The 25,688-nt window shown below is 40.8% G+C and overlaps 1 pseudogene across 1 annotated transcript; it reads left to right on the forward strand.

Annotated features, from left to right (window-relative positions):
- The first annotated feature begins 28 nt into the window (after positions 1 to 28).
- LOC309632244 (heterogeneous nuclear ribonucleoprotein A1 pseudogene) lies at positions 29 to 24,341 on the forward strand (annotated as a pseudogene). Its single transcript has one exon. The product of its transcript is annotated as a heterogeneous nuclear ribonucleoprotein A1 pseudogene (transcript).
- Positions 24,342 to 25,688: the final 1,347 nt, after the last annotated feature.

Consider the following 25,688-nt stretch of genomic DNA (forward strand, 5'->3'; position numbering starts at 1 on the left):
CTCTAGCCCAGTGCTCAGCCCATTGTGTGTTCTTAGAGTCACTGTTGAATCAGGAGGTGGATGAAGGATCCATTTCTGAGGCATTTCAATAGAATATGGTACTTGGATGCACATTCGAGGAGGTGGAGGATGATTCCCAAGTGCTTAGCAGAGACTGAGTAGATAAGTAACATCACCAGCCAAAACAGGGTATAGGTTTGGTGGGATTGATGACAGGGCCCCTTTCATTTATTTGTAGATTTGTGTTTATTTTTTAAATTTCTTTTTTAATAAATTTATTTATTTATTTATTTATTTATTTATTTATGGCTGTGTTGCTGTGCGCGGGCTTTCTCTAGTTGCGGCGAGCGGGGGCTACTCTTCGTTGTGGTGCGTGGGCTTCTCAATGTGGTGGCTTCTCTTGTTGCAGAGCACGGGCTGTAGGCGCATGGGCTTCAGTAGTTGTGGCGCGTGGGCTTCAGTAGTTGTGGTTCGTGGGCTCTAGAGTGCAGGCTCAGTAGTTGTGGCGCACGGGCTTAGTTGCTCCGCGGCATGTGGGATCTTCCTGGACCAGGGCTTGAACCCGTGTTCCCTGCATTGGCAGGCAGAATCTTAACCACTGCATCACCAGGGAAGCCCTTGTGTTTATTTTTGAATAGGCATTATATGTCATTATACAAAATTCAAAAGACACAAAGAAGTTAAGGTGAAAAGTATGTCTTTTCCTCTTGTCATAGCCACTTTTGCCAATTTTGCCGTGTCCTCCTGGAGAGATTCTGTGCATATTACATCAACATATTTCTATTCTTTTGTTCATTAAAAATATTTCATACATACTGTTTGTTGTAAGTGAAAGAAAAAGGCACAACAGTATTCCTTAGCAAACATTATATCTTAGTATATGTATAGAGGGTATATAAAGTTCAGTTTTAGAAGAAATTTAAGGTGATTGTGGAACATATGTTAGAAATACCTCATAAAAGGGAACCCTCTTGCACTGTTGGTGGGGTTGTAAATTGATACAGCCGCTATGGAGAACAGTATGGAGGTTCCTTAAAAAACTAAAACTAGAACTACCATATGACCCAGCAATCCCACTCCTGGACATATACCCTGAGAAAACCGTAATTCAAAAAGACACATGCACCCCAATGTTCATTGCAGCACTAGTTACAATAGCCAGGTCATGGAAGCAACCTAAATGTCCATCAACAGAGGAATGGATAAAGAAGATGTGGTACATATATACAATGGAATATTACTCAGCCATAAAAAGGAATGAAATTATGCCATTTGCAGAGACATGGATAGACCTAGAGATTGTCATACAGAGTGAAGTAAGTCAGAAAGAGAAAAACAAATATCGTATAATGTTGCTTATATGTGGAATCTAGAAAAATGATACAGATGAACTTATTTGCAAAGCAGAAATAGAGACACAGGTGTAGAGAACAAACGTATGGATACCAAGGGGGGAAGGGGGGAGTGGGATGAATTGGGAGATTGGGATTGACATATATACACTACTATGTATAATATAGATAACTAATGAGAACCTACTGTATATCAGGGGGAACTCTACTCAGTGCTCTGTGGTGACCTAAATGGGAAGGAAATCCAAAAAAGAGGGGATATATGTATACGTATAGCTGATTCACTTTGCTGTACAGCAGAAACTAATGCAACATTGTAAAGCAACTATACTCCAATAAAAATTAATTAAAATAAAAAGAAATACCTCATAAACCGTGGGAAATACTGCTCTGAAAATGTCAGTGTTATATGCCTAGGGGGATTGTTGAAACCATTAGAGTCGATAAGATCATCCAGGGAGTATGATGGTGGAAAGAGAAGCAAGAACAAAAAGAACATGATCTTTAGGGGAAAAGTGAAAAAGGAGTGGCTGATGATTATCTTCCATGAAAGAAATACAAGAGTGATGTCTGCTGAGACCAAAAAAGGCTCTTAAGATTTGACCACAAAATCAAAAAGTGGGTTAAAGAAAACAACTGAAATTTGAAATGGTCAATTCGATAAAATCATTCAGATGAAATATCAGGTTACACAGAGGAAAAGAATGACAGATTTGATTGCATAAAAAATTTCCTTCCTGACAAATTTAAACAAAGTTTAAGCAAATTTAAAACATAAGCCCCAGACTAGGAGAAAATATTCACAACACATTTAATAATCAAAGAATTAATACACAAAATATATAAAGAGCTCCTTTGGCCGGCTATCATCGTTTAAGCATTTACTATGTACCAGATGATATTCTTGGTGTTTTGCATGCATTATCTCATAATCTTCACATGACCTTATGGTATGGGCATTCAGTGAGGAAACTAGAACTTAGGTAACTTTTCTAAGGCAACATGCCTGTTAGCAAGTGGCAAACCAGGATTTGAACCTAGAATCCACATACTTTATCATCATAGTATGATGTTTCTCAAATTACTAAGAAAAAGAAAATTTAACCTAAGAAAGAGGGGCAAATAATACTAGTAGAAAATGTGCGCGCGCACACACACACACACACACACACACACACACACACACACGCAGATTCGAAGAACCAACAAATGAAAAAATGACATTAATAAACAAAAATACGAATTTAAATGGCAGTGGGTTATTGGCCCTTGAATTGTTGGAACTAGTCAGTGTTGCTGAGAAACCCATACTCTTGGTGAGAATAGAAACTGCTACAGCCTTCTTGGATAGTAACTTGGTAACCTCCAGTAATCTCTGAGCTAACACACAGGATCAGACTGTCACATCAGACTTGCATGCATCAGAGGTTTTATCCATATAGAGCTTTACTCATAATTTCAAGAACACAAGTGATCAAGGCACTGGCTAAGCAGGAAGTGTACAAAATCCTGCATACCTCCTGGGTCTTTCATTCCTACTTTGGACAAGTAATAGATCTCACATGAGGTTTGTGGGACATCTCACACAGCAGGGAACCTGGAGGTAAGGCAACGTTACCATTTTGTACCCTATATAGTTATACAGCTTGTGTGACTTTCTCAGGAGTCTTGCCTCATGAATCCATAAATTCTAACTTTATTTACCATAAACAATTCTTCACCAGCCATATCCTACTAAGAGCATTCCATAGATAAGAGATCTAGCAAATATCATTAGTCTATTAGCCAGGAGGTCAAGTTTTCAGCACATTTACAAGGAGTTTATGTGTCACCTGCCTTCTTCCTTTCCTCAGAACCAAAGGCCAGGTACTTTTAACTCCTTCTTCCCCACTCTCCTCAGATGAACTTTGAGGTGAGCAAAGTTACATAGAAGGCTGATCATTATGATACTGTTTTTAAGGGGAAAAATAGAGATAACCTGAAAGTCCATCAACGGGAAAGAAAATTGGAAATAATCTCAAGCCCATTAATAGGAAATCATGGCGCACCCTTTCTACAACACACCATGCAATGTTCAAGAAGAAAAGGAATCCATATATATATAACTTTCCAGAACAACTCATGGGAAAGAGGGATATGCCTTGCGACATGAAACTATATATGTAACATACCTGTGTATAAATACCTAGATGAAAGTGTGGAAGGAACCACACCAAATTTTATATGGGAAAGTGTAATGGAAAGGTTGGGAGTAGCACTGGGTGAAGAAATGCTTTGACTTTTGACTCTATTTCTAGAATATTTGATATGTTTACAATGAAAATATTTTCATTTTGCTCGTGTTCGTGCACTTATGAACACTTTAAAATTTAAAATCGGAATGAAACTTTGAGTTAGTGGAAGACTGAGTAGAGACTACAGGTTGTTGGATTGAGACAGGAAAGGTGCAATGGGACAATAGTTTGGTGGAGAAATATTGAGGCAGGATATTTGTTACTGCACTGATGGGGAAGAGCCAAAGGTGAGGAAGGACCCGAGGATAGTGGGTAAAAAGGAATATAAGAGATGGGGGAGGAGGAATTTGTGGAGCAGGATGAAAGGTGATAAGACCCAGATGATAGGTGCAGTTTAGACCCCATCCCAGCAGTCAGCATGTTCGTGGGAACTTTGTGAATAAGTATGATAGAATTGGAACACCCAAACTATGCAATCATAGAGGACTGGACAGAGATCTGTAGGTTTTACTCCTTATTCATGAAATATGCTGGCTACTGGGAGCCTTGTAGAGGCTGGGGCAACTGCAATGTGAAAAATTGCACAACGGTTTCAAATATGAAGTCAGAGCGTGACCAGCTATAGCAGAGAAGGAGACTCTGCACAGGCCTCTATGGTAGTAATCCCTAAACCCTAACAGTTTATACCCTAAAAAGAGTCTGAACCCTAAAAGACTGTATGACCCCCTCCCATTTGCAGGGACCACCAGCAGGCCCTGCCACTACTTCTAACTCCTTTGTTTTTGTTGAAAGCAGAGATATGAGAGCCACCTGACTTGCAAAAGGATTTGTTATTCTGCCTTGAGAGTCCAGGAAAACTGCTATTTGAATTGTCCCTTTTCTTTTAGTTTGGGAGGTTTTTACATACCAGGAAAATGACATGGACCCTACTGACACAGTGTGTCTTGTTACAGCTGCTCAAGGGTTGAAGTCCGGGTCCCCAGTTGACCTTTGCATGGATGGTGGTGGGGCCATGTTTTTTTCTGTGGTGTTTGGCTGGGATAGGGTGGTTATTGTCTAAAAGTTTTCTGTCTCGCTAGCCTGCCTCTTTTCTAGTCCTTCAGCCAGAGAGAGCTTTACTTGCTGCCATTGGCCTCTCTGGGTTGCCAGCTTCTCTAGCATCTAGTCCAGAATATACCACACAAAAACCAGAGAACTCACCATCGTGTTGTTCCTTGGGTCTCAAATTCTCTAGATGGGCTACCTTTTTCTTTCCACCCTTCAGGTTTTCTGGTGTTTGTTTTATATATAATGCCCAGGGCTTTGGCTGTACTTAGAGGGAGGAATAGGGAGAAATGCGTCTATTCCATCTTGGTCCCACTGATGCAGTTTTAACAGTCTGTAATACCCAGAGTTCTCAAGCACATCTTGTGAAATTTAATTATGTTCATTTAAACGATCCTCTCTATTATGGGATAGATTTTTTCTTTAATTAGTTCTATCAAGAAGTGTCCCCAAAACTGATGAGTTTTTTAAATTGCTTAGGCAATTTTGATAGATTCAACTGACTTTGAATACCTTTCCATGTGTTTATTGGTCCCATGTATTGCTTCATTTGTGAATTCCATATTTTTGTCGTTTGTCCACATTTCAATTATCCTTATTATTTGATTTGTAAGTTTATATGTTAGGGAGATTAACAGTCATTTGTATGTGGCTGCATCTACACTCAGTTCCTTTACTAGCTGAGCATTCTTCAGCTGCAGTTTGAATATGGTACCTTCAGCCACATGGTACCTACCACATAATCTGTAGGGAACATTAAATAAGACAATAAATATTAAGGCCTCAGACCAGTAAAAAGGCAAAGAGTAAATTCCTGAGAAGTGGTAGTGATTGTTTACTGTGGAATTAGATGCCCAAGAAAGTCTGGACAGAGGCAGATATAAATCTGATTGGGCCAGCTGTCTTCCCAACACCAAGATTTCTATTCTTGCCATCTGAAGTTAGAGGTTGCTGGGAATTTAAAAGTGTCTAGAAATTCCCTTGGCAATGAATAACACTTTATGGCATTTATTGAAGTTTTGTCACAGAGAAAATAACAGTAATGATATGATTTTAGAATTGCCTCTACTCAATATAACATCTTTTTTTTGTTTTCAAGACTTCCTTGAGAAGTTAAAACAACTTTCACTTCTATAAAAGTGGAAAGTGGACTTAATCTGCTTTCTTCCAAAAGTTAGACTTTTACGTGAGTGAAGTCATTTAAAAAAATATGTACTTCCCAAGATTCAGAGGTTTGGGTGTAGTATACGATGTTTAACGAAACGGGAGACTCCAGGCCAGAAAGATGAAGACTTAGAGGGTATAGAAAATTTATTCTTATGGGAATACTGTAGATGCTCCGAATTACCTATTATTTTGCTCAGTTCTTAGAAATGTTATGTGCCCCTTGGGACTGATAAACAAGGTCCAGTTTGCTTGACTCCACTTCCCGCAGTGCATTTGAAATAAGCATTGTAGGGAGAGCATCTTCCCATCTTTTGGTTACAGATTGTTGTGGAAATTTGTAATGTAATCTTAAAATAATATGAAGCCCCAAACAATGTATTCTAAATCAAAGCCAATATTAAAGTTGATGAGAAAGAGTTACCATAACTTTAATCGTCCCAGTCAAACGAAAACATTTAGAAATTCAGGAAATCTTATATAAGAAATCTTCTGAGAATAAAAACCAAAGAAAAAACACAAACTGATCAAGTCATTTATCCACTTTTTGGCTAGTATGTTGAGAAGGGAATGGCATAATGGAAGAACACACCTTGGCACAGAACACCAGGCTAGGAAAGAAAAGGAAGACTTGGGATATACGTTCCTTTTCTACAACCTAATTCTATGCTTAATTTTTTTCAAACTACTTCATTACTCTGAGCCTCTGGCTTCCTGATTTGTAAAATGAAAACACAACTCTGAAGGTATTGTGATATGAAAATTCTTTATGAAGCTTGGCCTGGGGTGTACAGCTGTGAGTCCCAATGGAAAGTTGTTGCTCCTTAAGTGAGATGATCACACTGAACATGGTGTGTGGTACACAGCTGGTGCTCAATAAATGTTTGCCAAATGAATGTGCATTAAACCAATTAAAATCTATTGCTAATTTGCATATAGTCTGGCATAAATAACACTCATGTATCTTGCCTATAATATTAGCAGGTAGCACTAGGAGATCTCTAAGGGTCTTTACACAGAATTCTAGTGTGCCAAGTTTAAAACATGTATTTTAGCAGTGGCCCAGAGTTCCTTTGGGGTAGCAAAGGCACTCTTGCTACCCCAAAGGAACTCCTTGTTTTGGAAAATGCCTTGAAAGGTGTGGCAGAGACTGTAGTGATCCCCTCTTTCTGTAGTGATAGAGCTCAAAGCATGGCACGTAGCTGCTCAGAATAAAGACTACATTTCACAGCCTCCCCTGCAGGTCATAGTGACCATGGGACTGAGTTCTGGCCAATGGGATATAAGCACAAAGTTTGTAGCGCGAAGTTTGTAGCAGTTTTTGGGAACCTTCCTTTGGAGACACTTGGCCTGTGCCCTTTGCACTTCTCTGTTCCATCCTTCCTCCAGTTGCCAGCTGGAGGAAGAGAGCCAGGCCCTAGGGTGTAGAGCCACCTGGGAGCAGAAAGGTGCTCCATTTGTTTGTACCAGTGGCAACTATTGTTATGATCTGAACTTCACATCTTGTTGAGGCTTGGTATACATTTTTACTTGGGACTCCACAGCCTTCTCTTGAGCCTTCCTCTTGAAATCTGCCTTCTATCATTCCTCCTACCCACTCATTCTTGGCAGGCAGTTTTCCATGGTTCTGTTGCGTTTCTGCACAACTTGCACTTATCTTGCAAGTTTGTTCTAGACTATCTTTTCATGGATGTTGTAGAAAGGTTTTGGAAGATGAAGTCTCTGCCGCTGGAGCAAAGAACAGGTTTGCTTACAACCTTGGAAGCTAGAGATAGTGTCTTTCTTGAGAGCAAAAGGGAGACATACTGCTCATTATAAAAGATGCAGTTTTCCTAAACACAGAGTATTTCAACCCAGAGTATGTGCAGGTATCATCTGGCCCTCGTTGCATTGTCCTGTGGGAATTGAGGTTTGGCGAACCAGCACAAATGCTGATACTCTGACTACTGTTGTTGCTGTAATACAGTCCTTTGTCCCTAACCCAGGATTGTCTTCTGTCAGCACACATGAAACTGTGGCCGGCTAAATGGTTAGCCTGCAAGTAGGATAAAAATCTCAGACCCTTTGCCTACCTGAGTTTGTCTGATCTGCCTCATGTTTCTAAATCCCAACCTGGGGTAAGTATGGAGATGCAAGAAAAAAAAAAAATCTCAGGTTGTGAGAAGCAATGCTCATCGAGGACTGATTGAAGGACAAGCATTTTTAATGTTACCCTTGGAACATGCACTTTCCTCTCAGGCACTTATTCTAAATTGTGTTTCCATTTTTTTGCCATCCGCCTATTTTGATGGACATGATAAGAAAGAGCAATGGGAAAAGTTACTGCTGTATACATCTTTGGGATAGTTTCAAGGACACCGACTACCACATTATGTAGTGTCTTTTTTATGAGGACCTACAGGAAAAATTTGTCTCAGGTATTAGGAAAAGCTGCATTTCTGTTGAACAGCTGTGGTGTATTTGTCCTATGGACACTATAAATCTTGTAACTGACTGTGTATCTCAGCACCTTGGAAGAATGAAGCCAAATTTGTGGTCTAGCTCTTGGAATTAATTTAGGCCAGACAGTATGCATTTGAGATATTAAGTTTACCCCAGATTGTTTTCTTCAATCCGTTTCCTCATTTATTTATTCTTCTGTTTTTACAATATGCCTATTTTTCCATTTTTATTTTAATCAAATCTTAAGGGTCTGATATTTCTACAAAGTTTATTATAAGACCAGCACTTCCTGCCTCCCCCGTCCCCGTCCCCGTGGCTCCTGAATCCTGTCTCTTCCTCTCCCAGGGTTAAAGTCCTGGTTTTGTTGAAGCATCTGAGAATGATGCTGGGAGGTACATTCATGAGAGCTAACTAGTCTAATGTCATTAGTCTACCATCATACTTCACTGATAATTTGGCCGGTTCTAGAATTCTAGGCTAGAAATAGTTTTTCCTTAGATTTTGAGGACTTTGGTCCATTGGTTTCTAGGTTCCAGCATTTCAGCTGTGAAGTCCAAAGCCATTCTGATTTTGATCCTTTGATGTGACTTGTTTTTTCTCTCTGGAAGCTTTGTTGGGTTTTCTTTCTGTTCCGAGTGTTCCGAAATTTTAGGAAAATAATGGGCATTTCCAGGGTCTTTTTCCATCCACTGTGTTGGACTTTTGTAATGTGAGAACTCACATCCTTCAAATGAAGGTCATTTTTCTTTTCTTGTCTTTTTATTTTTATTTTACACTGGAGTATGGTTGATTAACAATGTTGTGTTAGTTTCAGGTGTACAGAAAAGTGATTCAGTTCTACATATACATGTATCTATTCTTTTTCAAATTCTTTTCCCATTTAGGTTATTACAGAGCATTGATCAGAGTTCCCTGTGCTATACAGTAGGTCCTTGTTGGTTACCTATTTTAAATATAGCAGTGTGTACATGTCAATCCCAGACTCCCAATCTATCCCTCCTCCCCAATCCCCCCACTGAAGGGCATTTTTCTCTGTTTCTTCAATAATCTCCTCTCTTGCATTTTCTGAGTTCCCTTTTTAATGATTTTATTTAGGTTTTGCACCTTCTGGGTCAGTCCTCTCACGGAATCTCATGACTCTGGTTTTCGTTCTCTCTATTATTAATTTCTGTTTCTTGTAGGATCTCAATGTATTAGCTTCCTATTGCTGTCATAACAAATTACTATAAACTTAGAGGTTTGGAACAACACCCATTTATGATCTTAGTTTCTAGGAGTCAGAAGTCTGGGCACAGCATGGCTCATTTGGGTCTTTGCTTAGTGTCTCACAAGGTGGAAATCAAGTTGTTGGCTGGTTGAGCTCTTATCTGAAGGTTTGGGAAGAACCTGCTTCCAAGCTCATTCAGGTTGGTGGCAGAATTCCATTCCTTGTGGTTGTAGGACTGAAGTCAGTCCCCTTTTCCTTACTGGCTGTCAGCCAGGGGCTGATCTTTGCTCCTAGAGGCTACCCACATTCCTTCTCATGCTTTCCATGAGCACCTAGAGGCCTTTCTCAGGTAGTGTCCTTACCTGAGGCCCCTACACTGCACAGCCCTCTCACATCTCAAATCTCACTTAATCATTGGGATTCCTCTTCTGTAGTTAAGGGCTCATGTGATTACTTTGGGCCTTACTTGGTAATCCAGGATCGTTTCCTTTCTTTAAGATCGGCTGATTAGTAACCTTAATTGCACTTGTAAGTCCCTTCACAGTAGTACCAAGATTAGTGTTTGCATAACTGGAGGGTGGGGATCTCGTGGGGACATTTTTGGAAGTCTGTTTATGACACTCCTCAACTGTATATTGCAACTCTCCTGTTTCCTGAATTTTTTTTTTTTAATAACATTCTGTTCTTGGGACCTGTGGAAAATAGCTTCTCTTCCTTTGAAGATCTTAGTGAAATTATTTTCTTTTAAGTCTCCCCCCGCCCCTCCCCACATATTTTCTGTTTCCTCTAAGTTTCGTTCTTCTGTTTGTTAGTTTGGGGCTTTCTTTTTTCATGTTAGAAGCTTTCCGCAAGTGTTCAGTTTCAGTCCGTGGCTGTTTGTCCATGTTTATGAATGAGGGACTAAATGCTGACTGCAAACCCTCTATGTGGCAGACTCCACTTAAGTATCATGGTGTGGCACATTTCACTGCAGGTCTACAGTGTCAGTATATGTGGGATTATTTTCTATGACTGGTTAGAATCCCCAGAGAAGAATGTCCCAGTCCTTGGTGGAGGACCTGGCTGCCGGTGAGGGAGGGACCTGGGAGCATCTCCAGATTCAGCGGACAGCCTTCCTAAATCCTCCTGTTTCCAGTGCGGTACCTCAAACCTCACTCTGGTGTTCTGGGGCAGAGTCTCTCCAGCCCACCATTTTCTCAAAATAAACGTACACCATTTTGCTGAGGTTGGGGAAGGGATCTAATGTTTCTTAACAGATTTTTCAAGCCACCGTCCTGTTTTTAACTCTGATTTTACCCTCGATTTCAGAGGTACCTGGTGCTGTTTGTTTCTGAGATTTTGTGAAATTCTGCAAGGCAATGCTGGTGGTTTCTGGGCTTCCCCTCCTCTGGTTTGGCTCTTGGCTCTCTTGAGTTGACCAAGCCAGCTGCTTTTTACCACTTTCCACATGCTGTTGCTGCTGTTTCCTCTCCCACTGACTTTGTGTAAATTATGAGTCTCTTTAACAGAACTCCATTGCTGTCTTTTTGTGGGCCTCCATGGGAGAGCCAAGGTAAACACATCTGTCCAATGCACCATCATTACTCAGAAACTCCATACATTAGATGTAGAATTTTATTTTTAATGGAAACGCCTTAAATCCTTTTTGGAATGTGATGAGGAAAAAAAATCAATTCACTAAATTAATATTGTGTCTGGGAGTCTGGGAAGTTAGCTTCTGAAATGAATTTTCTCATTTGTAAACAACCTGAAAGGTTTGCTATAAAGATAAAATGTGATAATATTTGAGAGTACCTAGGACAGTACTTGACATGCAGTCGACATACAATATATGCTTGTTGAATAAAGGAATCAAATGCATTCACGCGAAACCAAAAGAAAATATATACATATATTGGGGGGGGGTAGATATGGTGAGCCAGGGCTGGTTATAGACATGTGGTGCCCAAAGTAGGGTAGCAATATGGAACTCCCCCAAACCAACGGACTTCCCATGTTTGTTCAACATTTATTTAGTTGGTGGTTGAAGGGAAGAAATGAATTTTCTCTTTAAAAAATTGTATATCTCTTTTGAATTAAGGGCTTGTTATTTAGAATAAATGTAACATTATATTTTAACTTTCGTAGAAGTGTCTTTTTTGGGGCTTCCCTGGTGGCACAGTGGTTAAGAATCAGCTTGTCAATACAGGGGACACGGGTTCGAGCCCTGGTCCGGGAAGATCCCACATGACGCGGAGCAGCTGGGCCCATGTGCCACAATTACTGAGGCCCAGGCCCCTAGAGCCTGTGCTCCGCAACAAGAGAAGCCACCACAATGAGAAGCTCGTGCACCGCAACAAAGAGTAGCCCCTGGTCGCTGCAGCTAGAGAAAGCCCGACGCAGCAACGAAGATCCAAAGCAGCCAAAAATAAATAAATTAAATAAATAAATTTATTTTAAAAAAAGATAAAATAAACATAGTTCTCTGATAGATTAATGATGTCACCTTCTAAGACTATTTCTGAACTTCTTTTATGTGAAGATAATAAACATTTGCTGGTTTAAGTCATTGTCACCTGCGTTTTCTGTTATATGTTGCCAAACCTAAGCCAAACATATATACCAACAGCTTCCCTTCCCTTACTTTTATCTTGTTGCCACCTCTGAAATGGAGAGGAATACCCTCTAGAATTGATAATGACAACCCAAAGTCTTGGATTACTCTTCTAGGCTGTTGCTGCCACCACTGCTGTTGAAGCAAAAGTGAAACACACTGTTTTGCTAAAAGTTATAATAACACCCATGGCCATAGCTTCCAAATCCCAGGTGCCCAACACATTGGCATCTACCAGCAATAAATAAGTACTACTCCTCACCTCCACCCTTTACCTGTGGAAGTGTCTCCTTCTTAGAAAATGTGCACAAAATCTTTGCATGCAAAGATTTGAAAATCACTTTATCAAAATAAAATAATTTGAAATCACTTTATCAAAGTCAATGTAGGAATAGAACTTTAGTGGGAATTCATAGATATATGCTGAAAAGAGTCTCTTGCTCAGATTCACTCTTCCTCCAGCCTTCAACATTTAATTTTTAAAAATTTTCAAAAATACAGAAAAGTTGAAAGAATGTTACAATGAATTTTACTCATACTCCTACCAAAGAGATTCAATAGCCATTAACATTTTGCTGCATTTGCTTTGCCTATACTTATATATATTTAAAGCTAAATCTATATCTAGAGCAACTTTTTTTTTGGCTTACTATTTGAAAGTGAGGTGCAGACATCATTTTTTCATTCAACATATTCTAAATTTCCAAATTGTGTTTTATGTGGTCACGAGAGGGCCAAAGGCATATTTTCTAAGTGTTTTCAGCGCAAGAGTGTGTGTGGCTTGGAAGGAGGTCTTCAGCCTTGGTGTGGGTCAGGTGAAGGAAGAGTACGAAGAAGCAGTGTTACAAAGTGAACAGCAGGGCTATCTGTATTTTGTTGGCCCAAATTAGGGAACTATTTCCTTTGTTCCTAAAATACTGAAAAGTCAACCAAACTCCAACAAATCAGTTCAAAAACATCTGAGCCTATAATGTTGACTCCTGGATGTTTCTGGAAAGCCGTTGTTAAGTAGGGTGACCAAGTCGTCCTGTTTTGCCTGGGACTTGGTTTTAGCATTAAAATCCTGGGAGAGCCCTCTGTCCCAGACAAAACTGGATGGTTGGTTACCCTACTTAAAATAATTCTCTGACTTAACCTCCCTACTGAAAGAGTTGGCAATTATTTCTTCATTCACTTAACAAACCCTTACTGAACAGATGTTGAGGTGGCCCCCGGGCTAGGGTTGGCCATGTATTGTTGACTGTGACACGGTCTTTGCTCTGCAAGGATTTGACACTATCTTCTGTATTTGCCATGGGTAGTTAAAGACAAATCTCTGTATTTTAGAATTGAAATTTCTTTTCTCTTCAGGGTTGCAGGTAGGAGAAAGAATGAGAATGGCTTTACAGGGAGAATAATCTGGATACCTAAACACACTTTGTCCAATTGTAGGGGGATTTAGCTGTCTTAACCTTACATTTCCAACCATGGTTCCTTAACACAGAAAAGTTAGTGAGGAAGATAAACTTGTGGCTACAATCTCTCATTGTCTCCTGAGAGCCTTCAAGCTATTAAGCTGCTCAGCGTCCTTTGAAGTAAAAGCAGGTTTTTCACAATCCAACAGTCCATTTGTGAAAAAAAAGCTGATGGCAGATTCCTAGCAGGTTGTGCTTATGGCTTAGAATCAGTGTCTCTGTCCCTGAAGAAAGTGACAGTGTCACAAGTGCCACATTCTAGGCTTTATGGCCCAGGAGCTTTGAGCTTCTTTATGAAAGGGTACTACTTCTGAGGTAGGAAAATGTTCGCAGCCACCATGTCTTATTGTTTTAAAATGCTGAGAGCTGTCTGATCACTATAAGGCCAGGTGTTGGGTTTCTTCATGCCTGTGTTTCCAGCTCCAGCCCAGCACCTGGCTGGGAGGAGAGTTTCACTGAAGTTGTTGTATCAAATAGATTTGGATGAAAAAGGGGGAAAAAAAAGAATTTAGATCACTTTACTAAGTAAAAAGTACAAATTGAAAAAATATAAGACACAAATATTTCAGTTGCAGTCTAGCATGGGTGTGAGCTGGCGAGATTGTAGGGAGTAGATGATGATTCCTGGTGAATTTATCTTCTGCTCTGACTTGATTAGGTTTCTGTTGAAAATACTTAAGCAAAGATGCAAAGATTACTGTTCTCTTGTTTAACTAAACAAACAAAAGCCCCAGGCAAGAATTTGAAGAGCCTAAATTTGCACATTTTTACCTCTATCGGGCTGCTGTGCATTCTGCTTCTGTGGGCGAAAGGCCAGTTCTATGCTTCAGTTCTCAAATTCAAAACCTGTGAGGAGCTTTCTGCCCGTGGATGCCGCCGAGTAAGCATCGTTGAAGTCTCCCCCCTCCACTGCCGTCATGTCTAAGTCAGAGTCACCCAAAGAGCCCGAACAGTTGCAGAAGCTCTTCATCGTATGTTTGAGCTTTGAAACAACCGATGCGAGTCTGAGGAGCCACTTTGAGCAGTGGGGACGCTCACAGATTGTGTGGTAATGAGGGATCCAAACACCAGGCACTCCAGAGGCTTTGGGCTTGTCACGTATGCCACTGTGGAGGAGGTGGGTACAGCCATGAAGGCAAGGCCACACAAGGCAGATGGAAGAGTTGTGGAACCAAAGAGGGCCGTCTCAAGAGAAGATTCTCAAAGACCTGGTGCCCACTTAACTGTGAAAAAGATTTTTGTTGGTGGCATTAAAGGAGACACTGAAGAACATCACCTAAGAGATTATTTTGAACAGTATGGGAAAAATTGAAGTGATTGAAATCATGACTGACCGAGGCAGTGGCAAAAAGAGAGGCTTTGCTTTCGTAACCTTTGATGACCATGACTCTATAGACAAGATTGTCATTCAGAAATACCACACTGTGAATGGCCACAACTGTGAAGAAAGGAAAGCCCTATCTAAGCGAGAGATGGCTGGTGCTTCATCCAGCCAAAGAGGTCCAAGTGGTTCTGGAAATTTTGGTGGTGGTCGTGGAGGCGGTTTTGGTGGGAATGACAGCTTTGGTTGTGGAGGAAACTTCAGTGGTCGAGATGCCTTTGGTGGCAGCCGCGGTGGCAGTGGATATGGTGGCAGTGGGGATGGCTATAATGGATTCGGTAGTGATGGAAGCAATTTTGGAAGTGGTGGAAGCTACAATGATTTTGGCAATTACAACAATCAATCTGCAAATTTTGGACCCGTGAAAGGAGGAGACTTTGGAGGCAGAAGTTCTCGCCTCTGTGGTGGTAGGGGCCAATACGTCGCCAAACCCTGAAACCATGGTGGCTATGGTGGTTCCAGTGGCAGCAGTAGCTATGGCAGCGGCAGAAGGTTTTAATTACTGCCAGGAAACAAAGCTCAGCAGGAGAGGAGAGCCAGAGAATTGACAGGGAAGCTACAGGGTACAACAGATTTGTGAACTCAGCCAAGCACAGTGGTGGCAGGGCCTAGCTGCTACAAAGAGGACATGTTTTAGACAATACTCATGTGTATGGGCAAAAAATCTCAAGGACTGTATTTGTGACTAATTGTATAACAGGTTATTTTAGTTTTTGTTCTGTGGAAAGTGTAAAGCATTCCAACAAAGGGTTTTAATGTAAATTTTTTTTTTGCACCCATGCTGTTGATTGCTAAATGTAATAGTCTGATCATGATGCTGAATAAATGTGTTTTTTTTAAAAACAAAAACAAAAACAAAAACCTCTGAGGAATCCTATTACCAGCTCCCCTTCATGGAAACCAGCAGCCTTTGTTACAGAAGCTTAAGAGCTGTCAGTAAACAGCTTGGGGACAAAGATAGTCACTCACTGAGCCTGTTCCACGCCCTTGTTTGACTCTCACAACTGTTATTATTCCCTGCAGACAAGGCACTACTATTACTCCCACTTAAAAGATGAGGAAGCTGAGCCTCAAGGAGCTTATGTGATTTGCTGAAGATCATGCAGCTAGTAAGTGATAGAATCTAGGTGTTCTAGTTCCCAGATCAGTGGTCATTCCATCAAGTTTCTCCTATTTTACATTGGAGACATGATGACGGATAAAGTATGGTTTTCAAGAAGGAAAAAATCATGACTCATGTAAATATAAAATGAACATATGTCAAAGGTTTTCTGTAACTCACTAATTAATGAGGAACTGGTAAGACACTAAAACAAGTTTAAAGAGCACTGAAGAAGTAAGATATTTCGAGGCAGTGTTTGGTAAGATTGCTGGGTTAGATGTAAAACCGGTCAATGTCCAACAGGGCAATAAACTATTGCCTTTGAGGTTATCTATTCTAGTGAACATAAATTATTTACATCTCCACTGAACAAAATTCTACAAATTAACCTCTGTCCCCAAAGATTTGTGAAATAGCTCAATCAATAGGAAGTCAAGCTCAGCACCACAGTATAAGAACACCTTGTAATCTTTTCTGCCTATTTACAAGTTTCAGATAATTTCAGACGGTCTTTCAAACGTGACTTTTGACTGAATTTGACAGATACATAAGAAAAAACTTTTTCTCCCTTTTAAGGAAGAAGGTACTTGTGCCATTCTCCTTACACACTGTAGATTTTCCTTTCTTATGCCATTATTATTGTTGATACCTGATACATCACTATTGTTGACAAGTAATACATACGCCAGTTCAAAACCTGCAGGAAATCTGTCATCAGCTTTCTTATGTAAAGATAAAGCTGTGAAAAGCCTTCACATTTGGTAAGAAAACAGACTTTTGAAACACTATATGATTACGACCCGAAAAGTCTTATGTTCTTGTAGTAACTCACTGAATTTCTAATTAATTGAAATTCTAAGGACAAAAAGTGGGCCTTTTCCTATATTAGACAACTAGTATTTACCTGATTAAATTTCTCTGCTACAGTGGAAAGACAGACCAGAGTTGGACTATCTGATTTTTGCCAGTTACGTTATTTGAACCTTACTTTCATTATCTCTAAACTGGTAATAATGCTAAACCACATGCATTCCTCAGTTTAAAAGTATTATTAAGTGTTCTTTATCTCTGTATCATAAGTAGCAAAATATTTAACCAAAATATAACTGGACCATTTTGATTTTTAAATATCATGCTATTTTCTGGTAAGATCTTCTTGGGGGGATATAACTGCTTTGACCAACTAGCCACAGCTGATGTGGGTCCATCCATTTAACTTCCCCATAAAGTTAGAGGTTAACTTATAAAAGCTGATATGGTGTGTGTGTGTGTTTGACCTGATAGAAGATAACCCCAAATGTTATGGTATTATTGCTCTAAGGGAAGTTAATCAGTTTTATATCTAATCTGACATTCTCACTTTTGCATTCGTTTTCTCACTATTATAGCCTTATTTCTCAAATGCTCTTCTTGCCAGCTCTTTTGTCTTTCCGCTGATCCCCTCATTAAGTAGTTAAGTAAAGCTTTGCTTTATGTTTTCTAATTGTGTGAAAAGTTGGGTTTTTTTAGAAGTAGGTTTTTTTTTTTTAAATCAGTTTGAGAATTAAGCTTTTAACAAACTAAACAGGAACAAACAAAAACCCAAGAACCCAAACTTGATTCCAGAATCTTGGAAGAACAACACAGATTTTCACCGAATAGTCCCAGAGACAGAGTGGAGGGGATTATCATGCCCAGCTGCCAAAATGTGCCCTGTAAGTTTCTCTGTCTCCCCAAAGTCCCAGACACGTAACTAGCTGCCTAAATTCTGTCCCTCTCCCAGCTCCCTCTTCCAGTCCCCACAGACCCCAGGCTCTGCTGTTCTCACCTCTCTCCCCACCTCTGGCAGACACACCCTAAGGCGACCCCCACTGAATGACATTGAATTTTATAATCTTCTCCTTGGGTGAGTTTGGGAGAAACTTGTGACTTGTTTCTAAGCAATAAAATAAGACTGATGTGATGAGATGTATTCCCGTGATTTCGTTTCATTATCTAAGACTGTTTTAGCAGATTGGAAGGAGACTTGCCTACTGGCCTCAAAGAAGCCAGCTGCTGTTATGTGAACTGGCTATGGAAGAAAATGGCAGAGTCCTCTAGGAGCTAAGGGCCTCCATCCCATCACCACAAGGAACTCAATTCTCCTGACACCCACTTGAGCTCGAAAAAGGCCCCCAAGTACCAGGAAGGAATGGAAGCTGACCGGCTCTCAATGCAGCTGGTGAGACCCTAAGCCAGCTAAGCCAGCCTGGACTTGATCCTTTGTGAGTAGATCAAGTGAGATAAATCCATAGTGAGATAATAAATGGGTGAGGTTTCAAGCTGCTTAGTTTGGGTTAAATTGTTACAGAGCAAAACCCTCTCGATCTCTTGGCTTCTTTCATTTGCATCCCCATAAACTTCCCCTTCTCAGGAAAACTAAGGGATCTTCCTTAGCACCACACTCCTGAGAAACCAGAGAGTTTGTGTATGTGTGTGTGTATATGCATGCATCAGAAACAGACCATAAGTCTCACTTCACCATCTCACTATATTAAGTTGCTCATTCCCCTAGTAAAATCTATTGACTAATAACCATCCAGATGCCAGTAGGCTGCTCTCCAATATGTGTGTGCATTTCTGCTTCCACAAGCAAATGGCAGAAGAGTCAATGTTGTTTGTTCCCAAATCTGATCATACCAGTTGTAAATGTTATTGTAAATGACATAGTTAAATATTACATAAACTGAAAGTGGGAAAAGGGATTTTTTTTTTCCTATGAGAACTAGGAGATGTTCTATAAGGAAAGTGCTGTCATATTAAGTAGAAAAGAGGAAAATAATAGAAATCTAGAAGGATATTGCTCTGAGATTACTTCACAAGTGTCTTTAAATTCTGGTTCTTTTTAGGGACCTGAACTTTGCACATTGGTTGTTTATGTAAGGAAGAAGCTGTATAGCTCATTCTGCACTTCAGTTAAAACGAAAGGCCTTGGCCTTACAATACGTTTGATGAATGAAAATGAATATTTGAGATGTGTGTGTAATCTTTTATAATGCTTTCCCACTTTAATTGACTTTTTCAATTATTTGATTATGCTAGATAAAAGGCTCCTTCTGAATTTTAATTTTAACACTTTTTCTGCTGTCACAATAAGATTGCATACAAGAAATTCTGTTTTTAAGAAAAGGAATGTTTTGAGCTTACTGGCTGAAAGTATTTTAGGAAAAATCTAAGGCCTTGTCATAAAGTTAACTCTTGCATTCTACTGTTTATCTTAGAGCAGCAGCAAAAAGAGCTGAAAAGTTAAATGAGAGGTTTGACAACAAAACAGGAAAGTTATCTCCACGTGGTGGCTCTTGACATGTTTTCAAATGCATAACGTAACAAAGTTGGAAGATACTGTTATTGCTGACCTTGGCAAAGAATAACTGGCTATTGCGAATTAATTTATAAAAGGTAAATAACAAAGGACTCCCAGAGAGGACTTCCTCCCTCCTCCCTCCTCCCTCCTCCCTCCCTCCCTCCCTTCCTTCCTTCCTTCCTCCCTCCCTCCCTTGCTTCCTTCCTTCCTTCCTTCCTTCTTCTTAGATCTATGGTTTATAACCCATATTTATCTTAAGGCATAATGAGATCCCAAACTTATTCCTGATGGCCAGTACAAGCACATACAACGATCATATCCCTGGAACTAAAAATTCAGACAATTGGTTTACCAGTGGGGACAGACTAATTGAAACTGGGACATTAACTTCTCTTCTGCTTTGGATTTATATAAAGAAGGGCTTGTGACTATTGCTAAGAGCATTAAGAATCTGAATTCAGGACACTGCTTGAAGAGTTGCCTGTAATATTTCTACTTTGTCCTTGGACAGGCCTTTGGAGAAGACAAATACCTCTCTTAGCCAAGGCAGTATTCAAAATCCTGCTCCAGAATCTGCAGAAAGGAGGCTGTTAGGAAGTGGGAAAAGAGCATAGTAGATTTGCTTCTGAGATTACTTTGCTTTCTGAGATTACAAAGACTCATGAAAGTGGCTTTCCAGACAATAGGCTCCTTCTTGGGCTCCAAGCTCTAGACACCTGTCCCTTCTTGCCCTGGTCCACCTCCAACCATGCACCTCCTCTGTGAGGTCAGGGGACATGCCCACCCACAGCCTGCACCTCCCCTTGTAGACCATGCTCCTGGCCTCCAGGTCCTCAAAATCCCCACCCAAAAGGCCAGGGTCTGCTTCTGGGGGCTGTGCGGGACTTTCTCCTGGGTCATCCTCTCAAGCATTGCCCATGATGCCTGTGCTTCCTTGACCCTGAGGGGTGGCTGTTCATAGGGTGACAGGAATAGAGTTTAGAGGTGTGGGTGTCTGCACGTGTGAGTGCAAGGCCCCCTGAGTGTGGGACTGAGACAGGGATTGAGAGAGAAAGCAGCAGCTGCAGGCTGAAGGCTGCTCACCATCTTCTGATGCAGAACACTGAGGGACCCATGATTTCTAAATTCAGCCTGGGAGTCCAGGTCCTTATGAAGGCATATTTATCATGGCAGTAGAATAGAATGTACACACTTTATTTAGCAGCTTGTTACCTTAATTTATAAGTTTTACATATTCTTTTCTATAAATAGCATGCAGGTCTTTACTGCAATTTGTCCCACACTCTGCATATAGTTGTACTGCTGATAACAATACAAATTAATACAACCCCTATGGGGCAAGCCGGCAACATCTATCAAAATTAGGAGACATTGCTTTGGGAAATGTTCCTGGTGTTCTCCTTACTTGCTGCAAGTAATAAATCCTTCCTTCTCCCCGCCAAAAAATCTATCGAAATTATAAATGTGTACTCTACGGCTCAGAAATTCCACTTCTGGAAATTGCACAGATGAATTTGTACAATTGCAAAACAAACTATATACAACGCAGTTTTGAAATAACAATTGAAAACAGCACATGTTCATCAATAAGAGGTAGTTAAATAAGTTAGGGTACATCCATACAATGGAATACCATGCAGCTGTAAAAGAAGACGTGGAAGTTCTCTATGAACTGATGTGGAAAGATTTTCGACATTTATTGTTACACATAAGAGCAAGCTACAGAGAAGGGAGGGAGAAAAGACAATGGATTCATATTTGCTTGTACTTGCAAAAAGAAAGATTGGATAAAATGAATAGAAATTATTACTTTTGTTTATTTGGGGATGTGAGCAAGATTATATACCTTTGTATGTTATTTTTATTTTTCAACTCCATGAATGTATTATCTATTAAAAATATAGGTATATGTTTTTCATTTTTATTTTAAAAATAAATGTTATTTTTCTAAAAGTTAACAAATAAAATATTTTCCATTTTTATTTCTCAAAGGAAGCAATATATATATTATAAAAGAAAACCGATTTCCAAAATGTGGTTTGAGCCCTGGAACTCTCAATAAAATGAGCACCTCTGTAAGCCAAGGCAGGCGGCTCTGCCACTGGGAGCGACCTCTGACCTCACCCAGGTTCCAGGCAGCGCGGGGCTCCTGGGCACACCACGACTGCACCATACCCTCACTCGGCCCCTCAGTCTTGGGACCCTCTCCCCGGTGTCCTGTCTCGTTTCTCCCCTCCTCAAAGCTCCCCGCACCCTCTCTCCACCCAGGGGCTCATGCACAATCTCCTAAAGAGGCCAGAAGAGGGGGCCTCTGAGCAGCTTCTCCTAAACCCGGGGCCTGGTTATCCTGTCGGCAAGGGGTGGGGTTGGGAGCCAGGAAAAAGCTCGGAGAACACAAATAGTCTCCTTCATTCTGATTCTTCTGCAGCAGCAAACACCGAGCATGACTGAATATCGGAATAAAATTGTGTACTTTACGTAGACGAGGTGCTGCTCTAGGGGATTCTAAAAGCCTCTTTTACAGCCTTTTTGGCTGAGAACATGGACTTAAAGAACTCCCCTGTTTCCAAGAAAACCACTGTTGCAGGGGAGTCGGCTACTTCTGTTTGGCACCCCGGGCCCAGAAGGGGCCTCTGGAGGCCTGAGGGAAGTGGGTGGAGTAGGACCGTATCCAGGAAGCCTGGGTCTCTGGCCATTGCCTTGGTGGCAGCTCCCAGGCCAGGCCTCTGGGGCGTGCACGCCCCCATCCTGGGCAGAGGCTGCTGGCAGCAGCACATAGGGAGCCCCTGAGACCCAGAAACTCAGGACAATGACCAGTTTCTCCAAGGGATGCCGATTCCCGGTTCCCTAGGACTCAAAGCAGCATGGAGAGGAGGGGCGGTCAGTAGGAGCACGTTTGGTCTGATGAATTCCTTCCTATACAAGGACCCATGAGTTTCCCTGCTCTGAGAGGGGAAGGAGGCTCGAGCCTCCTTGGTTAAGTTCCTCAGAGGAGAAGCTAGAATTTTAACAGGGCTGGTGGTGTAGAGGGTTGTGACCATTGCTCTAGGTGAGAGTAACACTGCTGGGGGGGTGGGGCTTTTTATGCTGCTTTGCACATTTAAGTATTGTATGTTTCATTCTATATCCTATTTGTTGTTTTTCCCTTAGTTCATCACATCCTTCTTCACTGTCTCAAAGAAGGATCAAGAGCAGGCCTTTAGCAGACTCCAGTCTTGTCTGCTCAAGGGGAACCTAGTGCAGGGACGTAAACCCAGGACCGGGCATTGCTCTTCCCTCATGACAGGGCTCCTGCTTCTCAAGGTCCAGCTTCCTGGCTGTTGCCTTTGGTGTGAGAGACTGAATATACAAAACAGACAATGACCAGACTACACATAAGAATAGAACTCTGACCCACAATCTGCAGCAACCAGCGGAGAAAACCAGCTCATTATCTACAATAAGCAGCCCAGGAAGCCAGTTTGCTATCTATGGGCCAGACTTGTAGAAAGTCAGGCCATATCTCTAGTAATTGCTCCAGGAAGCCAAACAGTAAGCCCCGTAACAATTGACCCCAGATGGCCAGGACTTGATTAATAACTGACAGCTTCCCTAATTTTTGTCCCCACTTCCAATTTAGGACCAACCTGAGAAAGTGAAATACGCACTTCTAACCAATCGTAAGATGCTGTGCCTGCCATAGCTTCCCCATGCCAGCCGCCTCCAATCAGGGCACACTGGAAGACGTCCCCTTTTTCCAAAGCTCTCCTACTCCTCTGCCTGCCTTTGAGTCTCAGCCAACGCAAGTGAGAGAGGGTTGCTGACTCCCTTGCTGTAGCAATCCCTGAGTAAATTGCCTTTGCCTGTTTCACATTTGGGCAGCCTTTGTTTCTTTCCATGATTGCCACAGTTTTCCAAATCTCCCTACTTCTCACATCTAACCCAAAGGCAACACCTGAAGGCTAACAATGATTACTCAAAATATTTATGTCTTTATTATTTACTTAATACATGTAAATATTTTTTAAAGTTTTCTGAGGCGGGGGAAAAGGATTAAAAGTATTTGAATGCTGGGAACCTGGAAGTATATACACGTGTGTCTGTATTTTGATTCTTATCAAATTGTTCCTCATAAAACTTTTTTCATGTATGTTTTCTTTTAACGTAAACATGGCAATATGTCAGTCTACTGGTGTGAATTTACGGAGCTGATTATAGACATTTTGGAAGGAGGTCAGCACTGGAGGAAATAACACTGGCTTGTTGATCAATAACCTCTTTCAGTTTAAGGATTGAGTTTGTAGCAGCTGAAAGTGGTACATGCACAGTTGCAGTTTTCAGTTTCACCAGAGGATGGCGCCCATACTTCTCTGATAGGTTTTGCCAGGATGCTTCGGCATCCTCTCAAGCGGCATCTGAGAGACGTTTTAAAGACTGGTTACCTAAACTGTTAACCAAATTAAGGTTTTTATTATTAATTCAGCTTTATATACAGTTAAAAATGAGTATAAGTCTATAACATCTTCAGAACAATTTATGCCAAAGAATAAAGCAGCCTGAAATGCATGGAAAGCTACTTATTTCCTGTAACTGTACTCTCACTTTATATTTAATTTATACAACTTTCAAAAACCAGTTTCTACAAGTCAGATCTTTCAAAATTTCCATTTTCTTGCCATCTGCTGCTTTGTAGATCAGCCATTTAATATTAAAACTCGCTCAGAAGCTGTGCTCTTTAATGCACGTACTAGCTCATCAGGTGATTCCTTAGTTGAGCTGTTTGCTCCTAAGCTGAGAGGGAGAGTGCAAGTCGCCGGTCTGTCTTCTCAGCTTCCCTGGCGGACTTGAGCCAAAGGTATGGTCATTTTCTGGTCTCCTCTTCCTTGACTCCCCTCATTTGTTCAATGGTGTCTTCTGAACAAGAGTGACCATAATTTTTCCTCCTTAAACTTTGTATCCTGGAGACTCAAGAGCTGTCTGAAGGTAGTAGAAGTCTTTGCTCAGAAACTGTGCTTCTCTTTGGGACGATGACCCCAACCTCACTTATATCATATAAACCACTCAAAAGCAACCACAATCAACTCACATGAACATACATGGGAGGTTTTGATGTGCCATGAAGTGGGAACAGTGAATTTATAAAGTGCTAATAAAATGAGGATGTCATAGAGGTTCACAGTCCTTTATCTGAAATTCTTGGGGTCAGATGTGCTTTGGAATTCAGAATGTTTTGAATTCATAAATTTAATCCAGTGTATATACCGCATATTACGTAATACTCCAGAAGGGTCTAGGGCAACTCCCCATAATCAAAACATTACTACTACTTCTATGGAGAAACATGAATATTCACATTAAGTGGGATGAAGACTAAATGGCCTCATGTCATGTCATGTCAGGTTTTGCCTCCAAATGAGCTAGGAAAAACCTTTGGTTATAGGAGATTTTTGGATTTGGGGAATGCAGATAAGGTATTGTGGAGCTATATTAGGTGCTTTTCACGTGCTATTTCATTTAATCCTCACAGGTGTCCTATGTTAACCATAAGGATATAAGAATATGGGGAACCTGAGGATCAGAGTGGTTAAGTAACTTTCCCCAGGTCACACAGCAGAGCCAACATTCAAACCTTGGCCTGATTCCAAAAGGCAAAATGTTGCATTATCTCCCACATTTACTAAAAATACTAAATATTCTAAAATACTAAAAAAAACTTTAACTTCCTTGCCAATTTTGTGTTTTTCACCCATATTTTGCACTATTCTTTATTTTCTTTGGGGTCCATGACAGAGAATATGAAGGCATAGTGAAGGCATAGCCATTATTCCACCATGATGGATGGAGGTAAAGCCCCTCCCTGGCATCTTCACGGAGCAGCCTTGCCTGGCTGCAATGCTGAAAAGCAAACAGTCAACTCTGCAAATGGCAGATTTTCCAGTGGTTAGAGATTCCTGTTGTGCCCTTGGTCCACACAGCTAATCAGCCTTGACGTTGTCTGCAATATAATCCAGCATCTAATTAATGTCTCCCACCTACTTTTGCAAATTTTGCACCACCCTGGCCTCCCATAAAGGGATTCTGTTTCTTTGAATGGGGACTTCAGAAGTCACTTGGCTTAATAAAGTTGTCAGCAGGCCAGGGAGGAACTGTTGGCTTTATTCTGTACATTTTCTCAGGATGGGAATGAATTAAGATAATTGTATTTTAAAACTGCTTTCAAGGTAATTCATGAGCCATGTTCTTTTTTTGCATCGTAATTACCCTTTTTTCGCATCCTAATTATCTTTTTTTCTCTTTTCCCTTATGTCTTTCCTTCTTCCAAGTTATGAGCCCATTTATACTCTAAAGTTTAGGAGCTTACAGTCTTTTTTTCTCTGCTTTTTCTTTCTTGTAATTGAACCAATAGCTTAGCAA

The sequence above is a fragment of the Balaenoptera borealis genome, assembly GCF_965194805.1.
Source record: "Balaenoptera borealis genome assembly, chromosome: 7".
Taxonomy (NCBI): Eukaryota; Metazoa; Chordata; class Mammalia; order Artiodactyla; family Balaenopteridae; genus Balaenoptera; species Balaenoptera borealis.